The following is a 13,613-nucleotide window of genomic DNA, read 5'->3' on the forward strand; positions in this document are numbered from 1 at the left end:
CTGATAAGGATCTTTATAGTTGAGGAGTAGGGGGTTTCCAAATGTGGTAGGCAAATAGTGGAGAGTTACAGAAGCAGAACATAGCATAACACATTGGTCATAAGAGCCTCCTGAAACAAACACATGGTTGCAAGGTGGTCATAACAAGTTGTTCATAACAACATTCTGAACCAAGGCCATGACTGTCATTTCCCAGAACAGGCAAAGCAGAACCATCTGTCGTTAAGGTTACAGGTGGGTTGTAGCCCAGCCCTTGAGAAACAGAGGTTTACTCATACACAGGAATGAATCTAGTTTACTGTTACTATGAGATGGCTTCCAAGCCTAAGATGGAGACAGACTGATTCATCAGAGACATGGAAGTATATCTGTAGGCAGAGTAGTAAAACAAGCCACAAAGGCACCTATTGGGCATAATCGACATGGCCATCAGAAAACAGAAAGTTCTGGATTGTTGTTCTTTCAAAGTGTGATTTAGCTGTGATTTGCCTCCCGTCTTCCACCGGAGTCATTTTTCTTTTTAATTGCCATTCTAAAAACTCAAATTAAAAAAAAAAAAAACGTTTGTCATATCAGCAACGGCTGAAAGCCAATTGTTATCCATCCTATCAGCCCTCCTGGAGGAGAGGCTGTGACTTCACACTTGGGATGCAAAGGTGGCGTTCATCACTGGGAGCTATGTCTCTCTCTCTCTCTCTCTCTCTCTCTCTCTCTCTCTCTCTCTCTCTCTCTCTCTCTCGCATCTTTAATCCATGACTGTAGCTGAGTAGTCATCCTAAAGAGATGTTTGAGACGTTGATTGATCGTATGGGCACTGGCCTGGACCAGATCCCATGATGGATAATGCGAACAGTCCTGGTCCTCAATTGGAGGGTTTTTGAATGAAGCCACCTTTGAAGCTGGGTTTCTGAGCTTGCCTGGGCAGCGTCTGTTTGTCCTGATGACAATGACAATGACAACGACACTGTGTTTCTGAATTTCTCTTTTAAACATCATTTAAACATTTGGGCACCAGGATGACTCAGAGGTAGGGGAGTTTACCAGCAAGCCTGATGCCTCCTTTTTTTCCCCCTGTGGGTTGTTTCTCTGGGCAGATGAGGAATTAAGCTGCAACCTGAACCCCCACTGAGCCAGTATTTGTCTCCCTTCTCCTTTGGTGGGAGGTAGAAATGAATCTCGTTTGAGAGAGCCTTTCCTTTAGCCCCTCCACTGAAATACCCAAGGCTAATCCTGAAATTATATTAAATAATGAGTCCCCATCTTTTTAGAAGTTTGGCTTCATCTTGGCCTCTCTCGAAGAAGCAGAAATTATCTCTCTTTCCCCTTCTAATGGACATGAAGCAAAGTCACAAAGGAGGAGTAGAAAGGAATTGGTAGAAAAACTCGGAGCCCTGGTGAAGGAACCAGCTGTGTAGTCAGGGTTTCTTTAGCAGGCAAAGAATGTCTGCAAAGTTCTTGTTAGGCCCCTCAGAGGGCTCAGGATCCGCAGAGAGACTGGAATTCTCTAAGTCTAAGGAAACTGGTTTATATTTTTGTTTTGTTTTGTTTGTTTTTTTCAATATAGGGTTCCTCTGTGTAGCCCTGGCTGTCCTGGAACTTGCTCTGGAGACCAGGCTGGCCTCGAACTCAGGGATCCACCTGCCTCTGCCTCCTGAGTGCTGCGATTAAAGACATGGATCACCATCACCCAGTGGAATATTTTTTTCCTTCTTTCTTCATCTTCTGTATTTCTTTTTAAGTAGAACAGAACAAGATGAACTCTCGCCACAAGGTCAGGTGCTTTCTTTCTAAACCACAGTACTCATTTCTGGAAGTTGCCGTCTTTTTCTTCAAAGAAAATCACCATGTCAGGTCTCTGTGAAATAAGGGAAAAAAAGACAACTTTAGAGGAGGCAGTGACTGAGCCAGGCCAGGGCAACGGTGGCTGATAAGCATTTGTGCACAATTCTCAGGATGTCACAATGGCTTCCTTTCCAAACCCTTCCCAGGAACTAAGAAAACAAAATGCTATTTGCCAATCAACCCATCAATCAACATTTTTCAAGTAAGAATTAAGAGTATAAAATGGCACCCCACACTTATAATTCTAATGTTTCAGATCTTAGTTTTTAGAATCCGAATGAGAAAACCGTGTTACCTGGATTTATCTGTTTATGTGTTGGGGAGGGGGTCATGTGCATGTGTGAGGCATGTGTGTGTGGGGGTCAGAGGATAACTTTCAAGAGACATTTCTCTCACCGTAGATTTGGAGATAAAGCACGGGTTATACAACCTAAGTAGTGTCAATACTACTACTACTACTATTATTATTATTATTTATATTTTGAGACAGGGTCTGTGTATCCCTAGCTGCCCTGGGACTCTTTTTTTTTTAATTATGTATTTTCCTCAATTACATTTCCAATGCTATCCCAAAAGTCCCCCATACCCTCCCCCCCACTCCCCTACCCACCCATTCCCACTTTTTGGCCCTGGCATTCACCTGTACTGGGGTATATAAAGTTTTCGTGTCCAATGGGCCTCTCTTTCCAGTGATGGCCGACTAGGCCATCTTTTGATACATATGCAACTAGAGTCAAGAGCTCCGGGGTACTGGTTAGTTCATAATGTTGTTCCACCTATAGGGTTGCAGTTCCCTTTAGCTCCTTGGGTAATTTCTCTAGCTCCTCCATTGGGGGCCTTGTGACCCATCCAATAGCTGACTGTGAGCATCCACTTCTGTGTTTGCTAGGCCCCGGCCTAGTCTCACAAGAGACAGCTATATCAGGGTCCTTTCAGCCAACGCTTGCTAGTGTATGCCATGGTGTCCTGGGACTCTTTATGCAGACCAGGTTAGCATCTAACTTGTGAGAGAATGCTTTTGCATTTGCTAAGGACTGAGATTATAGGTGGGCATCGGAGTGCCTCGCCATTAACTAGGACTTAAAAACCAACGGTTTCATAGGGAAAGGCCATCCTCAGAAAACTGTGAAAATAAAGGTCACAAACGTCACTGTCATCCTGAGAGGTTTGCTCCTGGGTCTTCCATTCGCCCACTGTGTAAGCTTTCAATGCCTCTGACTTTGATGTCTTCAAGGTGATATGAATAAATAAGACCCACCCCCAAGGAGCGGGGCAAGAGGGAACTGAAATGAATTATAAAAACCGCTTGGCACAGTGTCTGCCACATAGTAAATGCTCAGTAGGTTCAGTTATTATTAATAGTGATGTGGTATTAACAATTCATGAGGAAAGTGACCCTTACACCCCAGCAGAGCAACTACTGCCCCAGGCTGGAGGGAAATGAAGAGCGCTATGGTCGGTACTGTGTATGGAAAGAGCTCTATGGTCGGTACTGTGTATAGATGATGCAATTCTTCAAAACATCTCAAATTCTATTTTCGCACAGAAAGAAACAACAGAGACACAGAGAGAAAAGAACTCAAAAAAAAAAAACTTTAGCAAGTTCTTTGTGTGTGTGTGTGTGTGTGTGTGTGTGTGTGTGTGTGTGTGTGTCTGTTTTGAGACAGGGTTTCTCTGTGTAGCCCTGGCTGTCCTGGAACTCACTTTGTAGACCAGGCTGACCTCGAACTCAGAAATTCGCCTGCCTCTGCCTCCCGAGTGCTGGGATTAAAGGTGTGTGCCACCACTGCCCAGCGAATAAGTTCTTCTTACAGACTGGGAATTATCTGGGCCCGTTATTGATGTTCTGGGCTAGTCCGGGCTCCTACTCTCAGTTGGGACTGATGCGGCTCTGGCCAGTGGAAGGGGAAGGATTGACACGTAGGAGAGAGGCAATGAGGATTGTCAGAGGCACCACATGGCCTGAAGAAGCTCAGGCCTCTGTAATACTTGTTGGACTGAAAGTATTATTTATTCTTCTGCTGTCTCTGCTCCTATCCTTGGAAATCTGCTGGTTTTTAGAGATGGCCAGGGCAGATGACAGACAGCGACTTCTCCTGAACGGTACGGTACTGTGTCCTAGGGCAACAGCAGCCCATGTTTTTACTTTAGGCATTCACACGTCTTGCAGATTTAAAGCTATATATTTTCTTAGGACAGTGGGCACCCAGGCTCCTGATGATAGCCAACATGATGTCAGCCAGAGCCAATGAAGGGTTGCTGGTAAGGTTTGCTTAATACTCCTCAGTCAACAGCAGATCCAATCTGGACCCAACTCAGGCAGGACTAACTAAACACAGAAGTCCAAAATGGCTTTATCAGGTTGGACAGGGTCTGAATAATGAGATGTCGCAGACTGGGCAGCCGGAGCAACTCCAGCCTGCCTGGATTCAGACATAGATGTAACGTACGTGGACACAGAGAGATTTTGCACATAAAGAAGTGACGATAGCAGGAAGTCAAACCTGCGTGGCCTGTCGGGCACAGCCAGAGGGCTTCTGCGTAGGGTTGGGGAAGGATAGAGGGAGACCCTGATCTAGCTAGGGAGGAAACACCCAGAAGAACAAGAAACATGGATGCAAATCTACGAAGCTTCCATTAATGGCTTCCCTGCACTTAGAGCAGAGATTTCAACTCCGCTAATGGGGATCAAGGCAGTCACAGTAGGAAGAAAGCTTTCCAGCTTCACCTCCTTCCTGTAGTCTCCTGACACAGCATCTAAGGGAAAGAACACAAGGGCAAGCCTAGCTGAGAAGTCACCTAAAATTAGAGAGAACCAAAGTTTGTTTAAAAATGAGCCTTAAAGGTCATAATTCCCAGATTTGTATATTTGAATCGTTAAGGGGGCATTTTAAAAAACACTCAAAGTTCAGTCTACAGATCAGACCAAATATGTCACAATCTCTAGACGTGGGTCACGAACGTGAGAAACTGTCAAAGCCTTCCCTTCAGTGCACTGTGTAACAAGTTTGGAAACATGAGTAACATATGTTTATAATTCTAAATTATAGCGCTAGAGAATATAAGGCAGGCGTATCAGAGTTCAAGCTGACCCTTGACTACGTAGTGAATTGAGGTCACTCTGATCTACATAGCAAGCTGCAAGGAGGGATACAAAGAGAAGCCCTGTTAATTTGTCTTTATCTTAAGTGCACTGGTGTTTTGTCTGCCTGTATATCAGGTTGAGGGTGTCAGAAGCCCCGGAACCGGAGTTACAAACAGGTGTGATCTGCCTTGTGGGTGCTGGGAACTGAACCTGGATCCTCTGGAAGAGCAGCAGCCAGTACTCTTTAACCACTGAGCTATCTTACCACTGTTGTTTCCTGTTTTACTTGTTTGCAATTTTTTTAAAGATTTATTTATTAATATATGTAAGTACACTGTAGCTGTCTTCAGACACTCCAGAAGAGGATCTTGTTGTGGATGGTTGTGAGCCACCATGTGGTTGCTGGGATTTGAACTCTGGACCTTCAGAAGAGCAGTCGGGTGCTCTTACCCACTGAGCCATCTCACCAGCCCTTGTTTGCAATTTTTAAAAGTGTTTATCAAGGCTTAAGAAAAGCGGGGGAACAGACAGATTCATCCTTGAAAGCAGGAAGAGCTAAGCCCCAGTCGTTACTGAGCAAGCGATTTGAACTTGGAGCGTGGAAGCAGGAGCTCACCGCTTTGTTTTTATGGATGCAGCAATATATATATATATATTTTTTTTCTTTACAGAATGTTCACATCCATGACCTAATTTTAACTTGCCTCTCTGTGCAAGCAGGGAGAGTATTATTTTTCTCTTCTACTTCCACAGATGGGAAACCAGTCTCATGACTCGCTCAGCAATACAGAGTGAAGCCAGCGGCAGGAATGCAAGCAGAATGCTGTTCTCAGAAATCTCAGCTGAAGGTTCTTTCTCCATACTGTGTGTGGCCTGGGTGAACCGCAGAGCTTTGTGTGTGTGCACGTGAGAGAGAGAGGGAGAGAGAGACAGAGAGAGAGAGACAGAGACAGAGACAGAAAGACAGAGACAGAGAGAGATAGAGAGACAGAGACAGAGACAGAGACAGAGACAGACAGAGAGATCGAGAAAGAGAGAGCGAGGATTACCAGTGACAGGCAACACAACAAAGCGTGACACCTGTGAGCTGACTAGAATCGTTCTGTTATTAGGAAGGGAAAGACCAGGACAAACATCAAGAGTCACATCAAGGTGGCAGCAAGAGCTGGCTGCCCACCCTTGAGGATTCAGCACCAGTACTGACTGACCTTGACACAAAATTTGCCTCCAAATTCCACTGGGGAAATAGACAGGGACAAGGTCATTAAAGTCACACCAAGGGAGTTTTAGGGGAAGAGAAATGAGAGTCACTCCGAGGTTTTGTGCTTCGGTTTGTTTAACAGTCTGAAGCTTACGTTGGTTGTGAGAGTGACAGAGACTGGCTGTTGCCCTGGGTTCTACACATTGGCAAGAAAAATTCTACTGAAAGGCACAACCACGGTAGGCTAAAAGGAAAAGGTATGGGGCCTGAGACGGCAGTGCAGCTCAGTCCAAGCAAAGACTGAAGCCAGGAACTTAGCCGTTGTGGGAGACTTAGAAAGTTCTCGGCACAGTGTGATCAACCATATCTGTGTACGAAATGTCAGAGCAAAACTTATTTCTCTGCGTGCTCACCAAAGATAATCTTTTAAAAAGATAACAAATCCGGATGCTGGTGGGCTCACACCTTCAGTCCCAGCACTCAAGCTGCAGGGGCAGGCAGATCTGTCTCGCTGAGTTACAGTCCAACCTGATCTACATACTGAGTTCCAGGGCTGTATAGTGAAACCCAAACCATACATTTGCAACTATAAAATTCATGTTTCAGCTATGGGAACTACACCCACCTCTCCCACCACCCCTCTGCTGTGTGAACCAGGTCTACCTATCATCCTTCTCAAATATAGATTCCAAAATGCGGCCTTAGTCCAGTCAGCTATTATCTGGGTCAGAGCAAACTGTGATAAACAGCTACAGGGAGCCACCTCCTAAGGTGCAGTAAGACATTTACAGACAGGAATGTTTTACGCTAAGTGCGCACCTCAAAATGCATCTACTGGTCATGCTGGGAGGCCTACACTCAGAGGAAAATGGACAATAAGAAATGTTCTCAATGAAGCAGAGAAGTAAATGGAAAATGTAGGATACAGTTAACCCAGCACAGTCACTATGGAAGGCAGCTTTGCGTCCCTCCATAAATAACACATAAATAAATCTCCACACTCTGACAACTCCATTGCTGGGTATAAAACCTAAGAGAACTGAAAGCGGTTAAACAAACTTGTTTACAAATGTCGATGTCTACATCATCCACAACGGCGGAAAAGAATGAACAACCTAAATGTCCATCAAGGAATCAGTGAGTGACAATGGCCATTCAGTGGACTATTGATTATAGAGAGAAGCAAATACTGGTAGATGCCAAAGTGTAAATGGATCATGAAAACAGGAATTCAAGGCCAAGGGTTAGGAGCCCCGCCCCGCCCCGCCCTGCCCCACCCCGCCCCACCCCCATCACATGCAACTTCAGGAACAGAAAGGCAGAGGATGAGGAACGAGGAGGTGGAGAATGACAATGTGTACAGAGGTGTCACTGCAGTTCAGAGCATGATCTGCTCAGTCCTGGAGACCCCCAGGAGACCGCCAGAGACCACAAGGCCAATGTAGGCACATTAGAGTTCAGACTTGAAACACAATCCTCCCCGCAAGACCGATTAGGAATGCAATGCTCAGGTCTAGGGGCTTAGGGTTTATATAGGGGAAATGCACAAACAAGCTGGGGCCTTCAAGAACTGATAGCGTTTTGTTTTTTGTTTTTTGTTTTTTGTTTTTTTTTCCCAGACAAAAAAGAGAGACCGTATATCTAGAAAAGGCCCTCTTTGACCTGGAAAGGAGTAACTCGTTCTGTTATCAGTGGCCGGCCAGTGCGGTCTTTCCTGTTGTTGCGAGCTGGCTGTAGCTGTTTTTGACTGCTGGGAACGCTCGGTTGTCTCTTTCCCAGAGCCTAAGGGTGGGGGTCTTATCACTTCAAGGACATTAATTCTCTGCTTTCTCCAAAAGACAGGAGATAGCGATGCTGGAGGGAGAACTGGCTGCACTGGGGGTGGGGAGAGAAGGGTGGCTGCTGTTGCCTGACTGCCCCAGGGCTTACACTGAGGGGGAATGCTGGCTGCCTTTTGTTTCTTTAAGCATATGGCTTCAGAAGACAGGGGTTCAGACCCCAGCATCCTTAACAGGTGGCTCACAGCTATCACAAACTCTAGCACCCAGGCATTCAATACCCTCTCTGGCTTCTGTAGGGGCCAGTATCTACATGATGCTCATACATGCAAATAGACACAAATACATACATACACACCAAATAAAATAAGTCTTAGTGGATAGAAGATCTCCATGTGGGACCATTTAAAATGTTGAGCTTGGGTGTATGTTAAGCCTGAGAATCACAAGAGAAAGACCGGTTCCACAGATACTAGAATCCTAATCTTGTAAGTCATAATAAATCTAAATCCTCAGTGGATTTACCGTATAAGCCAGGAGACACTATCACTATCCCTGTCACTATCCCTGTCACTATCCCTGTCACTAACCCTGTCACTATCCCTGTCACTATCCCTGTCACTATCCCTGTCACTATCCCTGTCCAAAAAGCCCCTAACTCTCTCCTGCTTCCTCTCTTCCTCCATCCAACCCAGAAGTCCTGCCTACTCACCCAGTGATTGGTCCCTTTATTCATTGGGGGTGGGGTGGAGTTCACAAGAAGTCACCTGAGTATGCGACTCATCCGTTTGGTCCAGACAACCCTTCCTGAGAAAGCAGAATTAACATCAAAATACAGGCATCACCAGGGCCATTCACAACAAAAGGGCAAATCCATTAGACTGCCATAGTTTTCCATCAGGGCCAATCCGGGACAAGCACGCATCCTAACATATTTCCTGCCTCGGTACCTCCTGTCTACATGTGACCAAGCACATCTGGTTGGTGCAGTTGGGTCAAACAAACTTGTTTAGGGGAGTGAAAACATGAACAATACCCCCTCCACCCCCGGAATTCAGGAAGTGTCTGCCTTTGGGCCAGTGGTTTACAGGTTAGAAGTATTTTTATTCCATGGATTTCTTAGGCACAGTAGTTAACTCTTAAAACGTAAGCTGGTGATCATGTGAAGTGGTGCACACCCTGAATCAAGATCTCAAGATCAAGGCCAGTGCGGATCCTGTCTCAAAAGAACCAACTAACCAACCAACCAACCAACCAACCAACCAACCAACCAATGTCTGTAACTGAGAAGCAGTGATAGTTATATGCCATTTGAAACAGCAGGTATCTCCTGGGCTCCACACTTTAAACTGGCCAAAATGATAAATGTGGGTTTTATCACAATGGAAAGGGGAGAGGGGGCCTGCAAGATGACTCCCTTAGCAAAAGCATTGTTCCCTCTCTGGGGTCCACAAGGTAGAAAGAGAACTGACTCTTGTCCTTTGAGTGCCATGCATCTCTCTGTCTCTGTCTGTCTCAGTCTCTGTCTCTTTCTGTCTCACAGACACACAGACACACACACACACACACACACAAAATCAATCAATCAATCAATCAATCAATTGTACAAAAGCCCTCTGAGAGACTAATTACACCACTACCCTAGAGTAGCCTAGTTGGAGACTTGGGATGATGTCACTTACTCAGTCACCATGAATGGCGGGCGCATTGTGTGCCAAGTTGTGCCGGCATCAATCACATGGAGAATAAAATGCCCAGCTCCCAGCCTGTGAGAGCTAATGGATGGACAGACACAAAAATATATAATTTTTGTTTTTGAAGAAAGGTTTCTACTATATATCCTGTACTGGCTTTGAACTCATGATCTTCCTGTCTCAGACTCTGCAGGGTTGGGATTACAGGCATATACTATCAAGCCCAGATTAATAGGGGATTTTAATCCTGGGCATTAAGGGAGAAGATGTCAACACGCTCGGGATGTTTGATCTAGAATACTTCGGGAGGGTAAGGAACACCCAGCACATTCCTAGGCGGTGAGTAGGACTTTCCCCACGAGGTGGCAAGAACAGAGGAGCCCTCCAGACAGAGCAAGGCAAGGCAGAAAGGTACAGAGGAGGTGAGACATCTGGTGGCTACGTCAACCTTCATCAGAGAACAAGCCGTTCCACTGAGTCAAGAGAAGAAGAAAATTCAAGAGAGGAAAAGTGGTCACTGGAGTCATATCTTCAGCCAGATCAAATAAAACAGAGGCCGGAAGTAACCACGGACTGGACAATGGAGACCATTCTCGGGCCATTCTCAGGCTCTGCACATTTTATGTTCCTGCGAGGCCTTGAGAGTGAAATTTGTCTAGGAAGGAAGCCACAGCTCTGGAAAGACAGCACTTACATACCCAGGAGAAAGACAGCAGAGATAAATGGAGAGAGACTGAATAAAGAGAGAAGGGAACAGACAGAGTTGCCAAGGCGGGAGGCTCTCAGTGGGACCTGGCATATTAGGAGACCCTGGCTTCTCCCAGATATGGAGCAGGGGTTACAAAAGGGAGGAAGATACGTTCCCTGCTGGGCCAGAGGAACAAGTGCTTCCCCCTCCCCTTTCTGTTTTCCCGGTGAGATTTAAGGGTGAGAAATACTCTGAAAAGCCAATATGGGAGAGGGTGAACTCGCTGCCAGGGAGTCCGAGACGGCTTACCAGGCTGCTCAGCAGCCCGCTGAGGCTGCAGATGACTTTGTAGTAGCGCCAATCTGCGTGGGCTGTGATTTTCTCCAGCAGAGCTCCTGAACCTGGGAGCCCAGATGTCAGGGTGGGGGCTGTGGTGTGGAGGGAGAGCTAGGGTCCCGCCTCATAGGGGCGGGGCTGAGGCGAAGGGACCTAGCAGGGGGAGATGGTTTGGGAGGCTGAGGGGCTGGCTGGTGAAGCCTAGGCTAACAGGGAAGGGAATGAAGTGTGTGGGGAGGAGGGAGGGCGTTGACAGTGCATGGCAGTAGCTGGGATTTCTGGAGGTGGAAAGCTGAGCACACTGGGAGTTGCGAGTGGGCGGGCAGGGAGGAGGAGGCCCTGATCACCGTGGGCTGGGGAACAATTCAGGCAATATGTAATCAAGTGCTAGCGAGGATGGTTGGGAATCTAAGTGGGCTTAGGGAGGTGGCTAGGAATGAGAGCTGAGAGCATGGATCGAGGACAAATCCAGCGCTAGGCAGACTGCCAGCTAGGAATTCAAGGTGACAACAGAACAGCCGATGTCTCTATGCCTAGGAGTCCCTGGGCAGATGATACCTCGCAGAGGACATGGCCTCTGTAATGTCAGTGAAGGAGGAGACTAAAGCATGGGAGAGACTGGAGATTCCGGAGCTCTGCCTGTGTATAGCCGGGCACTCTGGGTAGCACTTGCCATCGGCGCCGCCCTTCCTCCTGCCTCTCACCACGGTTCTTCAAGCGCGTCTCTGACGCTCTTCCCACATCACGTTCCGCTCAGCCTTTCAAAGAGCCAAACACTGTATTCTCACAGGTCAAGGCCGTGGCTTTTGAGGGAGATAGAAAAACAGTCTACAGCATTTTATATGGCCTATAGGAGCCTGAGAACAGAGAGGTTAAGCTCGTGGATCAGGAGGGAGTGGGACGGAGGGCGGGGCGGGGCAGGTCAACCCGATTGTTAACCCGACTGGGATGGAACTCTGATTTGATTTTTTTTCTTTCCTGCCTACTTCCTGGTAACCCAAACCCTGAGCCTGCTTCTATTTCCTTCCTACATTCTGGGCTGGAGTTAGAGTCATCATTTCTGGGACTCTTTTGTGTAACACTCATCTCCTCTCTCTCTCTCTCTCTAATCCCACTACTTTGGCCCAGGTGAAGTACCCCACAGTCCGGTCCGGTCCGTGCACTAATGACCGGAACTGAGGTCAGCTCAATGCTTTCTCATTTAAATTTCATTCCAGGGGTGAGAATTTGCCGCAGTTTGTCCCGGAATGGGCCCCAGGCACACTCTTTTAGAACCTGCTTCTAAAAGCTGTTCTTCCATGTCTGGGAGGTACAACATAGCCTTCCAGAAGACTCGCCCTTTGTAATCTTACACGAACTGGGCTTGATACTTAATGTTAAAATAACTGGAGATTCCATATTGGCTACGGGGTGAGTGGGGGAGGGGGACACCAGCAGCCACAGCTGGAAACGCAGCTTCATAGTAAAACACTTGTCCGCCATGTGTGAAGCCTCGGGTTCAATCCTCAGTACAGGGGATATGTATGTATGTGTGTAGTGTCTCAGGTGTATACACAAGAAGCTATTATTTAAGAAGTCAGTACAGCACTGACTTCTTAGTGGGTTTTTGTGAGGCTCCTGGTTCCCAGGCCAGTGGGCTTGGCAGGGAAGGGGTTTGTTCTGGTTAGTTGGGTTTGAAGTAAGAGCTCTGGAGATGAGGTATACAGATTCTTGGAAATGTCTCCCTTGGCTCAGTACTGCCTTGCTTACAGATCTCCCTGGGTCTTGCAGTAATTGCCCTTGAAGGTGTTTGCTTCCTGGAAGAAGCACACTGTAAGTTATAAAAACAGAAAACCAGGATATTTTTATAAGAAGCTCAGTTTAGTTTGGGGGCGGAGGCAGGCAGCTGAAGGACAAAGTGTGCCAGCTGCAAACTCGTCAAGATCGCTAGACTGTACGGTACTGTAAGACCAGGAAGGCCCCCACCCTGCGTCCCCTAGGGTGGAAAGATGGGAGACAGTTGTCCCAACCCCCACACGCGTCCTCCCACACCCCACGCCCCACCCCCCACCCAGGCCCAGAGACTTCCTTTCTGAGGCCTCAGATGCTCTTCGAATTTGTTGACACAGAAACAGAATTTTCCTGGCTTTTTCCGATCTTATCTTTCATCCCCACTCAACTAGACCTAAAAGAGCAAATGTACACAAAATCCACAGTCGACCCAAGAAACCCTGCTGGGTACCTCCCTACCGCTGATGCAGCGTGACTAAGATAAGGCTAACCAAGTTCACCCACAGGGTTCTGTGCACTTCCTTCCTTCCTTCCTTCCTTCCTTCCTTCCTTCCTTCCTTCCTTCCTTCCTCCCTCCCTCCCTTCCTTCCTTCCACATCAACAGCCCCTCTCAGGTTCAGTTGGGTGATCATTCACTGACATTTTGGAATTAATTCCAATGCCTATGTGCCCTGTCTTCCGGAGGTGTTTCTTTTGGACAGAAGAGATCAAGAGAAGCAAGGGACTCATTTTTATGTCTCCAAGACATTACTACCATTCATTAAGCATCTACTGTGTGCCTTATCCTGAACCGGGTTCTTTGCACCATCTAAACAGTGAGCTCAGCTTAAACTGACTCCATGTCTGTAAAGTATTTAGCGCTGTATCTGGCACATAATGCTGAGTGTCATCTGGGTCTAACTATCTAAACCTGAGGCAGGAAGGCTGAGAGTTTGACACCACTCTGAGCAAAGTAGAAAGTCCCAAGCCAGTCTAAGCTACACAATGAAAGCCCCCAAAATCAAACACAAACAAGAAACTTGTTGCTCTTGCAAAGGACCTGGGTTCGGTTCCCAATACCCACATAATGGCTCACGACCATCATTATCCACGTTCTTGGGATCCCACAGGCATGCAAAGTGTACACCCCTTTATTCAAACAAAGCATTCACAGCACAAAGTAAATAAAGAGAAATTTTTAAAGAGGAAAAATATCTATGCTGATGAGACAGGTGTTACA

At 46.8% G+C, this 13,613-nt stretch overlaps 1 long non-coding RNA gene across 1 annotated transcript; it reads right to left on the minus strand.

Moving 5' to 3' along the window:
- Positions 1-275: 275 nt before the first annotated feature.
- Positions 276-11,490, minus strand: Gm30938. The gene is made up of 4 exons (XR_385891.4): positions 10,598-11,490; positions 9,589-9,681; positions 8,619-8,713; positions 276-1,855 (listed from the first exon to the last, which is right to left on the minus strand). It is a non-coding gene; the product is annotated as a predicted gene, 30938 (long non-coding RNA).
- Positions 11,491-13,613: the final 2,123 nt, after the last annotated feature.

Source organism: Mus musculus, chromosome 17, assembly GCF_000001635.26.
Source record: "Mus musculus strain C57BL/6J chromosome 17, GRCm38.p6 C57BL/6J".
NCBI classification, from domain to species: Eukaryota; Metazoa; Chordata; class Mammalia; order Rodentia; family Muridae; genus Mus; species Mus musculus.